Below are 15,201 nucleotides of genomic sequence, written 5' to 3' on the forward strand. Positions count from 1 at the left end.
CCTTTCTTGTTACTTCAAAACTAGTTTGGGCTTTACACATCAACTTACAGGTGTTTATCTTTTCTTACTTGTCAGATAAATAGATTTCCTGAGACATAGTTTTGTGGTCCACTTCAGAAAGGAAAACCCAAGACTCCCACAATTGAGTCCATGGATAAAGACTAGACCACTGTCTTTTAAGATTGCTTTTATGAACATATTCTCCTGAAATGAAAAATTAGAAGTATCACTACTGAATACCAAGTTACTGAGCAATTATACAGAAAGTCATTATCTGAACATTTGAGCATGGACCTGAATTTGACTTGATAATTTATGGTAAAAGAATTAAAATCTGCAATACCTATCTAAAAGCTAGACTTGAAATCATTACTTTATTGAATTTTAGACCACAAAATTTTGTTGCAAGTAAGATTTTTGGTCAAGGAGGAATGAAGAAATGATGGAGGGTTTTCACAGAGTATATAGTTTTCTGTGCAGTATGAGGTTTTTTTTTTTTTTTTTTGGTTGAGTTTATATTGTTTTCATTATTAAGAGTAAGGCATCAAATTATATTCAGAAATGAATACTTAGAATATTAGAAAGTAATTACGATATTATTCTAATTCCTTATTTCAGTTCAAAATTGTCACAGGTGTTTAAAAAGTGTGATGTGAACATATGATTGTTTCTATTTTAATATTTTAAAGTAAACTTGGGCATTTCTCATAAAATATAGCAAGAGTTAAAAAGATCATTCTACAGTAAGAACTAAAGTTAGTAAAGATCGCCAGTGAAGCTTTTGTATAAATAGTAATTTTAACACAGTATATTAAAACTTGCCACAAAAGTTAATAGAATGATTTTCTTTAATTTGAAATAATAGTTTCTGATTTATAATGAAGGTTAAATTAGATAATTGATGGTTAAATTTATAATTTATATGTATGTAATAGTATCATAAATCTTCTTTGCATTGGTCTTTACTATTAGGGTTTGTGATTTGGGTTTTTCCATTTGGATACTTTTATGAGCCAAAGCATAGGAGTATTTATGAACTTATCTCTAGGCACTAAAACAAAAGAAATAGTAGTATAACCTGACTTGTTTAAAACATCACTATTCTACTTTGAATGACAGTTTACAATTTACAATTAGGGTGTGGCTAATAAAGCCACTGAAGCAGACATAAGCATAGGTTTTCCTTTATACACACTCCTGGCTCGTCAATCACACCTTCTAAATGCTTTGTTGCACAGGCATGCTGATAACTAAAACCACATTTTATCAGTATTTTGCCCAAAGGCTTTTAAAAGGCCATTCAGCCCTATCAGTTAGAAAACTCCAGATTAAAGTTACTCAAGCAAAGACATTAATTTCCTAAAAGAGTAAAATCCTTGTATTTTCAAGCTAATCTGTATAAGAATGATATAAATTATTTAATAAAATTATTAAAACTTTTGTTGTAAGGTACTTGTTCTGTCTTTTTCTATATATATATTTTTAAACTTTTATTTAATGAATATAAATTTCCAAAGTACAGCTTGTGGATTACAATGGCTTCCCCCCGCCCCATAACTTCCCTCCCACCCACAACCCTCCCCTTTCCCGCTCCCTCTCCCCTTCCATTCACATCAAGATTCATTTTCAGTTCTCTTTATATACAGAAAATCAGTTTAGTATATATTAAGTAAAGATTTCAACAGTTTGCCCTCACATAGCAACACCAAGTGAAAAAATACTGTTGGAGTACTAGTTATAGCATTAAATAACAGTGTATAGCACATTAAAGACAGAGATCCTATATGATATTTTTAAAAAATTGATTAACTTTGTATGCAATTTCCAATTTAACACCAAGTTTTTTTTTTCATTTTCAATTCTCTTTATATACAGAAGATTGATTCAGTATATGCCAAGTAAAGATTTCATCAGTTTGCACCCACACAGAAACACAAAGTGTAAAAATACTGTTTTAGTACTAGTTATAGCATCACTTCACATTGGACAACACATTAAGGACAGATCCCACATGAGACGTAAGTACACAGTGACTCCTGTTGCTGACTTAACAATTTGACACTCTTGTTTATGGCGTCAGTAATCTCCCTAGGCTCTAGTCATGAGTTGCCGAGGCTATGGAAGCCTTTAGGGTTCGCTGACGTTGATCTTGTTCTGATAGGGTCATAGTCAAAGTGGAAGTTCTCTCCTCCCTTCAGAGAAAGGTACCTCCTTCTTTGATGGCCCTGTTCTTTCCACTGGGATCTCACTTGCAGAGATCTTTCATTTAGGTTTTTTTTTTTTTTTGCCAGGGTGTCTTGGCTTTCCATGCCTACAATACTCTATTGGGCTCTTGAGCCAGATCTGAATGCCTTAAGGGCTGATTCTGAGGCCAGAGTGCTATTTAGGACATCTGCCATTCTATGAGTCTGCTATGTATCCCGCTTCCCATGTTGGATCGTTTTTTCCCTTTATAATTTTATCAGTTAATATCAGCAGACACTAGTCTTGTTTATGTGATCCCTTTGACTCTTAGACCTATCAGTGTGATCAATTGTGAACTGAAATTGATCACGTGGACTAGTGAGATGGCATTGGTACATTCCACCTTGATGGGATTGTATTGGAATCCCCTGGCACGTTTTTTACACATCTGGAAGATGTTAATATGAGTGACTTAGGATATATCATTTTCAGTGTTCTCACGCAGATTTATGTATATTAAAAGCTAAGCAACAGCAAAAATCTATGGCTATGCTGACTATATTCCCTTCTCCTGCTGCTGCCAAAATGGCATCCTTAGTACTATCTTGTTGGTAACAATTTGGTACATAGTTTTAACTTAAAGGCAAAGACTGGGGTTGCAGGAACATAACTGAATCCAATAAAACCTGTGCATATGTTTTAGCACTTTGTAGTTCTAGAAAATAGGTTCCCATTAGCAGATTTCAAAGCTGGACATGGGGCTATTGGGAATTTGTTACTTCTTGCAAACATTCTTGGATTGAAGTGTGGACTAAGCAAGCAATGAGAGGTAGGGAGCAGCACAAAAGGAGGTGAATCTGACTGCACGTATATGGTTGTAGGCCAACTATGAGATGGCTGGTTACATTTATGGCCCTGAATGGCTAGAGGGTTTTTAACTAAAATGTATAGTATATATATGTGTATATATATATATATATATATATATATACACAGATGTTTCTTGCAAAAGTCTTTCCAAGACTGTTTCCTGGTAACTATTATTTGTTGCTTCACACAGTAGGTTTATTCACACAATAAGTATCTTTGCCTTAGTCCTTCCTAGCTATTGACTGGTGAGGGCTTGGGACATTATCCCATGGTAGGAAGAAAAAGTAGGTACTGAAGTAAAAATTACTATGCAGTAAAATTCTGTGTAAATGAACAAATTATTATATATATTTCAAAGATCAGATAAGGGAGTCAGGGGTATTATCGATATCGTATGAATTTGTAGAGATATATTCTAGGACTGAGTTAATATGTACTCATTTTCTCTTTGCTTCATTTGAATAATGACTTGAATACATGCTTTCCCCTGCTGAGTATGTGAACTGTGGAGTAAGGGATGGGGTTGTGAGTAAGTTAATGGTGAGAGAAAACTTGGATGAATGTACTGATAGTAACTAGGAGCCAGTAGGCCCACGCATCCTTGAGGAAGACAGATTTGTTGTAATATCCTTAACAGTGGTTTCCTAAATATATTTTGGAGGCAGTTCAAATGTAACAACTTCTTGGACCTTTTAGGTCTTGTGGGAGGGACACAATTCACAGGTGTCATACGTTGAATAGCAAGCTAGAATTTCAAGCTAATCACCCTCCAGTGAAGGACTTAACAATTGACCTTTTCTTTTAGATACAAAGAAGTGTGTTGGCAGATGATTTCCCCATCTTTTGACCTGCATTCCTTATCTCTAGGGGCTTATCTCTAAAATAAATTAAAATTGGAAAACTTAAAGGCAGAGAGAGATCTCCCATTTGTTGATTTGCTTCCAAAATGTTCAGAATAGCCAAGACTGGACCAAGCTAAAGCTAGGAGCTTGGAACTCACTCCAGCTCGCTTATGTGACCTGCTGCCTTCCAGGGTGCACATTAGCTGGATGCTAAAATCAGGTGTAAAGCAAGACTTGAGCCCAGGCACTCCAGTATGGAATGTGGATATCTTAACTGAGCTCTTAACTGCTATACCAAGTGCCTGTCCCCTTTTTAATGGTCTTGACTAGATAGGTGTTGCTGTGTGGAGATGTCCATTGTTGTTGATTCATAATTATCTCCATTAATGAAAACTCTGTGAAGAATTTATGACCTGAAATCAAGTGAAAACTTATACAAGTTGAATATTGCTTATCTGAAATGTTTGGAATCACAAATGTTTTAGATATCTTTGGATTTTGGAATGTAAGTATATGATGAAATATCTTGGGGCTAGAACCCAAGTATAAACATGAAATTCATGTATGTTTCATATATACCTATTTATGTTTTTATTTATGTTTTCATATATACATATAGCCTGAAGGTAATTTTATATACTATCTTTAGTGTACCCATATTTTGACCACTCTATTACATGAGTGGTTATGTGTATTACATGTGTAAATTTTCATATGAAGCATCATGTTGACACTCAAAGGTTTTGGATTTTGGAGCATTTTGGATTTCAGATTTTTGGATTTGGAATGCCCAACATGTGCTCTTATGAGAGCATTCAATTTAACAGAGCAATGAGGTTAGGAAAATTAAGGATGAAATCATATGAATATGAGGAATGTTTAAATATTTTTGATGAGGGTTGTGGGTCGTTCTCTATCTGGATTATCCAAGTTTCAACCATATATATGATTACTCCTAATATAAAAGATCAAATTTTAGATCTTGGGGTCTGACTGAAGGGCCTGATATATTTAAGAGCACCACAAGTTAGTTTTAGCTTAAGAGTGTCTGGTGGGCTATTGTGGCATAGTAGGTAAAACTGCCTCCTGTAATGCTGGCATCCCATATGGATGCCAGTTCAACTCCCAGCTATTCCACTTCTGATCCAGGTCCTTGCCAATGTGCCTGGGAAGGCTATGGAAGATGGCCCAAGTGCTTGGGCTCCTTCATCCACATGGCAGACAAGGAGGAAGCTCTTGGATCCTGGCCTAGGTTTAGTCCAGTCCTAGCCACTGCTGCTATTTTGGGAGTGAACCAGTGGTGGAAGATCTTTCTCTCTCTCTGTGTAACTCTGCCTTTTTCAAATAAGAGTCTGGAAATCTTTTCAACTTAAAATTCTACCATATGATACTGCAGCTTCAAAACTTAGACTATCAGAAATATGGGCTGTTGGTACAATAGGAGATGCCCATTATTCTAAATAAGATTTTGGGATAAACCAATGATCTCATGTACCATGGTCATAGATCAGGGATAAAGAAATGAGGTTCTCTGGCCAAGCACCAGTCTTTAATTTGCCATTCTAGTGACAAGGTAATTCATTTCTTTCCTTGTCTGAGAAGATCTCACGGGAAGTCCTTTGTCTCATCCCAGAGTTGCTGCTGAGAAGTCCAATGCCACTCTGATCCTGTTTATTTTAGCGTCAGGTTTACTGCTAGAGTTATGAAATTTTAATTTTACAGTGATACGCCTTGATTGTGGGGTCTATTTTATCCATGCTGCTGAGCACTTTGCATCTCTCTCTCTCTCAAGATATATTTATTTGAAAGAGTTACAGAGTGGGGGAGAGCCAGAGGAGACAGGAGACACACACAGAGACAGAGACAGACAGATTTTCCACCCACTGGTTCACTCCCCAAATGGCCACAACAGGGATTGGGCCAGGCCACAGCCAGGAGCCAGGAGCTTCTTCTGGGTCTCCCACATGGGTAGCAGGGGCCCAAGCCACTTAGACCATCTTCGGCTACTTTCCTAGGCACATTAACAGGGAGCTGGGCCAGAAGTGGAGCAGCCAGGACTCAAACTGGTGCCTAAATGGGACACCAGAGCTACAGGTGGTGGCTTAATCCACTATGGCACAGTGCCAGCCCCGCATTTTGCAACTCTTGTAATTCACTTTCAAAAGTTCTATTTTTTTTAAAGCTTTATTTATTTATTTGAAAGTCAGAGTTACACAGAGAGAGGAGAGGCAGAGAGAGAGAGAGAGAGAGAGAGAGAGAGAGAGATATATCTTCTATCTGTTGGTTCACTCCCCAATTGGCTGCAACAGCCAGAGCTGTGCCAATCTGAAGCCAGGAGCCAGAAGCTTCCTCTGGGTCTTCCACGTAGGTGCAGGGGCCCAAGGACTTTGGCCATCTTCTACTGCTTTCCTAGGCCATAGCAGAGAGCTGGATCAGAAGTAGAACAGCTGGGTCTTGAACCGGTGCTCATATGGGATGCCAGAGCCCCAGGCAGGGTGTTAACCCACTGCACCACAGCACCAGCCCCTCAAAAGTTCTATTTTAACATTGTTGATTGTTTCCTCCCCTTTATCTTCTTTTTGGGACTGATTATTTAAATGGTTGCTATACTATATTTTTATTGCTTATATTGGTATCTATTTTCTGAAAGATTTCAATCATTTGATCATAAAACTTTTATACAGTTTATCTCTAGTATCATATTTTTATTTCTGAAAATACCTTTTAGTTCTTAGTTTTTTTTTAATAGCTTCCTGTTCTCAATTCATGGATATATTATCTTCTCTAACCACTCTGAGAATACTGATGATAGTCTTTTTTATTCTTTTGAAGCATGCTTTCTATTCTCTGTCATGTTGCTGTTTTTTACTGTCTATAAATAGCTTTTTTTGAAGTCTCTTTACTCTTGGTTATCTGATAAAGTGGCAGACTAAAAAGATGAACTGGAAACTCAGAGAGCATGAGTAAATTGGAGCTACACATAGGGTAATTTGGGGGTTAAGGGAAGATTATGTGTTGGAGAACTCAAGATGTTAGTATCTTTATTGATAGAATTTTTTTTTTTAAATTTTTGACAGGCAGAGTGGACAGTGAGAGAGAGAGAGACAGAGAGAAAGGTCTTCCTTTGCCGTTGGTTCACCCTCCAATGGCCACCATGGTAGGTGCGCTGCAGCCTGCGCACCGCGCCGGTTCGATGGCAGGAGCCAGGTGCTTCTCCTGGTCTCCCATGGGGTGCAGGACCCAAGAACTTGGGCCATCCTCCACTGCACTCCCTGGCCACAGCAGAGAGCTGGCCTGGAAGAGGGGCAACTGGGATAGGATCGGTGCCCCGATCGGGACTAGAACCCGGTGTGCTGGCGCCGCAAGGCGGAGGATTAGCCTATTGAGCCACGGCGCCGGCTTGATAGAAATTTTTACTACTAGTCAGATTTGTTTTGAAGTCTGCTGCCTAGAAAGTTAGATACTCTGTCAGTGAAAGAAAGCCAGGGATCTTACCATTCCTCACTCAGTTGCACACTGTCACTTCATTCCCATTTTTGTGAAATGTTACTCACCCTGGGGACTCTTACCCTCTTCTTCAGGAGTAGAAGGAGCCAGTCATGCAGTAGACTGAAGATCAAACTGCTTCCTACATAGCTTTCTCCTTTATTGTCCTTTTTAACCACCCTCTTTCCTAACCTGATTTCATAGTTAATCTGTCACTTCCAATTCTTCAGCTTTTTAAAGAGTCTTCCATTATACTTTGAGAATTCTAGTGAACAATCTATTTCTCGAGAATTTTTAAAAAGCTTATTTATTTTTCATCTATTTGAAAGAGAAACAGACACTTTTTTATGCTCAGATTTACTCCCCAAACAGCCACAACAGTCAGGGCTGGGCCAGCCTGAAACTCCTTATTTTTCATGAACACATCAGGTAATTTCCATGTCAAAGTCTTTGCTTTTTGTTATTAAGTCCTTTTTGTGTGTCTCTCAAATGTAGCCTTATAAAAATAGATTCATGAATCACTTATATTAAAAAAAACTCACCTCTCTTCATCCTTGCCTAAGTATTTTCTCCCTCCCTTGATTCTTTGTTCTCTGTAGTATTTATTCTCCATATGACATAACACAAAGGTGCTTCAAAAAGTTTATGGAAATCCTGGTGCACAAAATTCAAATTCATGTATTGCTTTTTTCATAGCATGCATTTCCATGAACTTTTTCATAAGCATGCATTTCAATTTTTTCACTCAAATTATCCTTTCATTCCATTTTCCACAACTTTTTGTGGTATTCTGTTTTCTAAAAACTTACTTATTTTAAAGATAGAGTGACAGAGAAACAAAGAGGAGAGAGGGAGTGATAGCAGAGGGATTGCTGAGGCTGGGCCAGTGCCAGGTCAAAGCCAGGAGTCTAGAACTCTATCAGAGTCTCTCAATGTCTTTTCCCAAGGACATAAGCAGGGAACCAAATGAGAAGCAGAGCACCTGGTAACCGAACCACTCTCTGATACAGGATGCCAGCATCACAAACAGCAGCTTAATTTGCTGTGCCACAATTCTGGCCTCTGTATCCTCTTATTTATGTCTACCTCTTCACATTCAATTGTAAGGCTTATGTCTCCTTTCTTGCTATTTCTGTGATGCTTTGAACAATGCATGGTACAAGCAGAATTCAATAAATATTGAATAAACAAAATAACTAATTAATTAAGGTTATAATGACAGAAACCACACTCACTTATATAGTACTTACTCTGTGCCAGGTACTATGCTAAGCATTTTAAACATATTAATCCATTTACTTCATACAACAATCCTTTGAAGTAAGTATTATTACCTCCATTTTACAGATGAGGAAGCTCAAGCACACAGATGTTAAATGATTTATCCAAGATTACCTAGATGGGAAGTAGTAAGATGGGATTTGGACCTAAGTAGTTGGCTCCAAAGACCACATTCAAAATGATTCTACTGTACTGATGCTTGTCTGAGTCACAACCAGACTTCAGAATTCCAGACATCAGGTGACCCGGGCAAAGTCTGTTAACCCTGGAGAGTCAGTAGATTTGGAGAAGCCAATTGAAAAACAAAATTATGAATCAAGGGGCCAGCTTAATAATTTAACAGCTGGTTAAAATGCCACCTATGATGCTGGCATCCCATATGGGTGCTGGTTCAAGTCCCAGCTGTTCCGCTTTTAATCCAGCTCCCTGTTAATATGCCTCTGAAAGCAGAGGATGTCCCAAGTTCTTGGGTCCCTGTGACCCACATGGGAGACCCAGGTGGAGTTCCTGAATCCTGGCTTCAGCCTGGCCTAGCCCTGACTGTCATGAACATATATTGGTTCACTTTCCACATGGCTGCAATAATCAGGGCTGGACCAGGCTGAAGCTATGCCACAACACTCAATTCAGTGTTATAAAATGCCAATTCTCCACAAATTGATTTACAGAGTGAATGAAAACCCAAAGTTCTAACAGTATTTTTTCACTACCCAATCTTCTCTAAAAATTAAGTCATTTTAAGTTCATAACAAAATTAAGTAGGAGGTACAGACTTCTAATATACTTCCCTGCTCCCACATATGTACAGCCTTACTAACCTTCAGTCTTACTAACCTTCCCAACATCACTGGTATATTTGTTAAAATTGGTGAATCTACATTTACCTGTCAGTCACCCAGAATCATAGTGTGCATTAGGGCTCACTGTTATTTTTTTTTTTAAATATTTGTTAATTTACTTGAAAGAGTTACAGAGAGGCAGACAGAGAGAGAGGGAGAAAGAGAGAGTCTTCCATCCGCTTGTTCACTCCACAAATGACTGCAATGGCTGGAGCTGGGCCAATCTGAACCCAGGAGCCAGGAGCCTCTTCCAAGTTTCCCACATGGGTTCAGGGGCCCAAGGATGTAGGTCATCTTCTACTGATTTCCCAGGCCATAGCAGAGAAGCTAGATTGTAAGTGGAGCACCTGGGATTCTAACTAGCACCCATATGGGATGCCAGTACTGCAGGTGGAGGCTTTACCTGCTATGCCAAGCACCAGCCCCCATCTTATGGATTATCTTACGGGTTCTGACAAATGTCCAATGACATGTTGTCTATCATTAAAGTATCCTAGAGTAGTTTCAGTGATTTAAGAAATGTTCTATGGGGATGGTGTTGTGACATCGTAGGATAAGCTACCTCCTTTGCTATCTAGATCCCATATGGGCATTGGTTCATGTCCTCGCAGCTTCACTTCTGATACAGTTCCCTGCTTTATGCACCTGGGAAAGTACTGGAAGATGACCCAAGTATTTGAACCCCTGCTACCCATGTGGGAGAACTGGAAGAAGCTCCTGGCTTCAGGTTCCCACCTGGTTCAGATCTGGCTATTGCAGCCATTTGTGAAGTGAACCAGCAAATGGAAGACTGTCAAACTTAGAAAAGGAAAACATAAATAAAAAATACTAAAATATAGTATCTAATACTAGCTAATGGAATCCAACAACACAACAGAATGATCATTTGTCTGAATCAAGTGGAATTTACAAAACAAAGAAGAAGAAACAAAGGAAAAACCTTCCATGTTTGTGGATTTGAGGAATTAATATTATCAACATACCCATACTACCAAAAGCAATTTATAGGTTCACTGAAATCCCAATCATAATACCAAAGACATTCCTTGCAGATCTGGACCAAATTCCTAAAATTCATATGAAATCATGAAACCCTGAATACTTTAAGCAAGAATAGCTAAAGCAATCCTAATCATCAAGAACAAAGCAGAGGCATCACAATACCAGATTTGAAGACATACTACTTGGCAGTTATAATAAAAACAGCCTGGTACTGGAACAATAGACATGTAGACAATGGAACAGATTAGAGAGCACAGAAATTAATCCACACATGTATCACCAACTAATCTTTGACAGATGAGCTAAAATAACTCCCTGGTGAAAAGACAGTCTGTTCAACAATTGGTGCTCTGAAAAATGGATCTCTGTATACAGAACTATGAAACAAGCCCCCTACTTTAAACCTTATGAAAAAATAAACTCATAATGGATCAGGGATCTAAATCCAAGACCTGAAAACATCAAATTACCAGAGGAAAACATTGGGTAAATACTGCAAGATATTGGCATAGACAAAGAATTCTTGGATAAGACCCCAGAAGCACAGGCAATAAAGGCAAAAAGAAACAAATGGGATGACATCAAACTAAGAAGGTTCTGCACAGCAAAGCAAACACTCAGCAAAGAGGCAACCAACAGAACGAGAGGAAATTTGCAAACTATACATTTGATAAAGGATTACTATCCAGGATATATAAACAGCTAAAAAAACCCTCAATAATAAAAAAAGCAATTCATTTAAGAAATGAGGTAAAGATATGAAAAGGAATTTTTCAAAGGATGTAGCACAAATGGCCAACAGACACATGGAAAGATGAACATAATGGAACTGAAAAATGCCAATCACCTAGTTATGCTGTAGGCATCATTACAGCATAGCACATTGGATTACTCACATGTTAACAGTGATTCTGGTTTAAGCAAAAGTTGTACTGCCAGCTGTATAAAAAGTATAGCTTATACAATTATGCATAGCACACAATCCTTGACAGTGATAAAACTGTTAATTGTTTATCATACTGTATTTTAAAATAATTTTTAAAAAAACCTTGTTTCTACTTGAAAGGTGGGGATGGGGACCTTCCATCCTCTGATTCACTCCCCAAATGCCCCATTCAGAGCTGGGCCGAGCCAAAACCAGAAGCTGAGAACTCTATCCAGCAAGCATTTAAGCTGTTATACACTGCCATATAGGATGCTTTACAGGGAGCTGGATCAAAAGAGTGGAGCCAGGACTGCAATGGGCACTCCAACAGCAGTTGTGGACATTGCAAGCAGAAGCTTAAACACTGTGCCACAATGCTGGACCATAAAGATTATTTTAGAGCATACTTTTACTCATGTAGAATTTTTACTGTAAAACAATATGTTGTATTACACCAGCAGCAGCTTCATATATCTTGTGCTTATTGTGAGTGACTGGCCTATACCACCTAGATTAAGTATACTCTGTAATATTTACACAGTGATGAAAGAATTTATTAAGACATTTCTCAGGCCGGTGCCACGGCTCAATAGGCTAATCGTCCGCCTGCAGCGCCAGCACACCAGGTTCTAGTCCTGGTCAGGGTGCCGGATTCTTTCCCGGTGGCCCATCTTCCAGGCCAGCTCTCTGCTGTGGCCCAGGAGTGCAGTCGAGGATGGCCCAAGTGCTTGGGCCCTGCACCCACATGGGGGACTAGGAGAAGCACCTGGCTCCTGGCTTCGGATCAGCGTGGTGCGCCGGCCGCAGCGGCCATTGGAAGGTGAACCAGTGGTAAAAGGAAGACCTTTCTCTCTGTCTCTCTCTCTCTCACTGTCCACTCTGCCTGTCAAAAATTAAAAAAAAAGACATTTCTCAGCATCCTATGGGTGACACATGACTATTTGTTAATAATTAAAAATATCAGTTTTTAGAATAAAGTATTTTTTTAAGATTTATGTTTACTTGAGATGTAGAGTTATAGACAGAGAGCGAGGTGTTCCATCTGCTGGTTCACTGCTTAAATGCATGCAACAATGGTCAGAGCTCGGCCAGGATCATCTTCTAGCTTCTCCCATGTGGGTGCAGGGGCCCAGGCACTTGTGCCATTTTCCACTGCTTTTCAAGCCATCATCAGGGAGTTGGATTGCAAGTGGAGCAACTGGGACTCGAACTAGCGCCCATGAGATACTGGTGCCACGGGCAGATGCTTAACCTATTATACCACTGCACTGGCCCCAAAAGACAGTATTAAAAAAATAGAAAATGAGGGCCAGTGTTGTGGCATATTGGGTTAAGCCACCACCTGCAATGCTGGCATCCCTTATGGGCACCAGTTCAAGTCTTAGCTGCTCCACTTCCCATCCAGCTCCCTCCTAATGCACCTGGGAAAGCAGCGGGAGATGATCCAAGTGCTTAGGCCCCTGCACCCACATGGGAGACCTGGAAGAAACTATTATTGCCTGGCTTTGGCCTAGCCTAGCTTTCACCATTGTGGCCATTTGGGGAGTGAACCAGTGGATGGAGGCTCACTCGATCTCACGCGCTCTGTGTGTGTGTGTGTGTGTATGTGTCTCCATTTCCTTCTTTGTAACTCTGCCTTTCAAATAAATAAAATAAACCTTAAAAAACAAAAAAGAAAATGTAACCCAGTAGTAAGAAGAAATGTTTGCAATACATACATCCAACAGAAGACTTGTGTAAGGAATATATAAAGAACTGCAAAGTACAAGACAAAGGCTGTTGACTCGATAGAACACTGGACACAGAAGTCTTGAATGGGCACTTCACAAGAGCTATATATATCCAAATGTCCAATAAACAAAAATGTAGTCAACCTCATGAGTCATATGGAAATGCAAATTCAATTAACAATGTAATATCACTATTTGCCCTCCAGAATGAGTAAAATGATGGTTGGTGAAGGGAATGGATACCAAGTGTTAGCAAATATGAGAATTAAATGGAATGTTCATGTTCACATGCTGACAGAATATAAATAGCTATAGGTATTCTGCAAAAATGTTTGATGATACCTATTAAAACTGTACATATGCATTTCATAAGACTCAGCAATTATGAAAGTTCAAGAATTAAACCCAAATTAAATCACTACATTCACAAAGGCCATGTAGAAGAATGCTTATATTACCTTTAAACTAGAAACCATCCAAATGTTCATCAACGACATGAATAAACAGTGAAGTACAATAGCATAACATATATAACAATATGTGTGCATTTCACAAATAAGTCAGAACCATCTACTTCAACACAGACATGAGGATCCAAATAGTCATTACTATGTAGTACCCTAACTTACAAATATATATGTGTACATATTTCTAGGTGAGGATACACAATTCTCTTTCAAAACTAGGTAAAGGAAGTTATAGTATTAAATGAAAAGAGAATTTATCCTTTGGAGGTATGAGAAGGTGGGACAAAGGAGCCTTTTGGATTACAGGAAAAACTGTTTCATGATCTGGATACCAGTTACATAGGTATGTTCACTTAGTCAAAATTCTTTGAGTTTTGTATACTCTTCCAATTTTATGTTATACTTTACCATTTTTTAAATTTAAATTTTATTTAAGGAATACAAACTTCATGCATTTAATATATACAAATTTAGGAAGATAGTGATTATTCCCAACCTACCCTCCCTCCTACACTTTCTCCTCATCCCTCTCCAATTCTCACTGTTTTTTTTTTCACAAAGATCTGTTTTCAGTTACTTTATATTCAAAAGATTAAGCAAACACTAAGAGTTAAACAAATAGTATGAATATTAAAAAGTTCCTCAACTGTCGAGTCAAGGACTATTCAGAATCGTCACATCTCAAAGTGTCAGTTTCATATCTGCTTTAATAAGTACTTATTTTCCTATGATAGAAACACAATTTGGCACATCAGAAGTTTTGATTTTATTTGAAAGTTGGAGAGAGAGAGAGAGAGAGAGAGAGAAAGAGAAAGGTCTTCCATTTGCTGGTTCACTCCCCAATTGGCCGCAACGGCCCAAGCTGCGCCATTCTGAAGCCAGGAGCCAGGATCTTCTTCCGGGTCTCCCATGTGGGGGCTGGGGTCCAAGGACTTGGGCCATCTTCCACTGCTTTCCCAAACCATAGCAGAAAGCTGGATTGGAAGTGGAGCAGCCAAGTCTCAAACCGGCTTCTATATGGGATGCCGGCACTGCGGGCGGCGGTTTTACCCACTACACCACAGTCCTGGCCCCAGTAAATCTTAATTTAAAACATTTTTAATTTATTTTCATCATACTTGAAAAGCAAGGGCACGTAGGGAAAGAGGGAGAGTGAGAAAGACATATTGGACAAACATTGAGATCTCTTCCATCTGCTGTTTCACTTCCTAAATGCCCCCAACTGTGGCTGGGCTAGGCTGAAGCCAGGTGTCCTGTTCTGAACTTCTGTCTCCCATGTGGATGGTAGGATCCAAGTTCTTGAGCTGTCATCTGCTGGCTCCCAGGAAGGCATTAGCAGGAAGCTAGAATAGAAAGTGGAGCTGAGACTCAAACCCAGGCACTCTGATATGTGATGTATGCATCCCAAGTGGATTTAACCACTGCACCAAATACCTACCTCCAAACCTAACTTTTTATCAACTCATCTACCTCTATCCCTTTTGAAACCTCTTCATTTGTGGCAGGAGTTTGTGACACCAGCTAAACTGCAGAAGCTTTAGGGGAAAAAAGGAGAAGTACATCGAAGTACATTGA

At 39.0% G+C, this 15,201-nt stretch overlaps 1 protein-coding gene across 2 annotated transcripts in view; it reads right to left on the reverse strand.

Moving 5' to 3' along the window:
* The window catches only part of WDPCP (WD repeat containing planar cell polarity effector), a 654,855-nt gene that overhangs the window by 41,312 nt on the left and 598,342 nt on the right, over window positions 1-15,201 (reverse strand). The gene's annotated exons all lie outside the window — the stretch shown is intronic.

Source organism: Lepus europaeus, chromosome 13, assembly GCF_033115175.1.
Source record: "Lepus europaeus isolate LE1 chromosome 13, mLepTim1.pri, whole genome shotgun sequence".
Taxonomy (NCBI): Eukaryota; Metazoa; Chordata; class Mammalia; order Lagomorpha; family Leporidae; genus Lepus; species Lepus europaeus.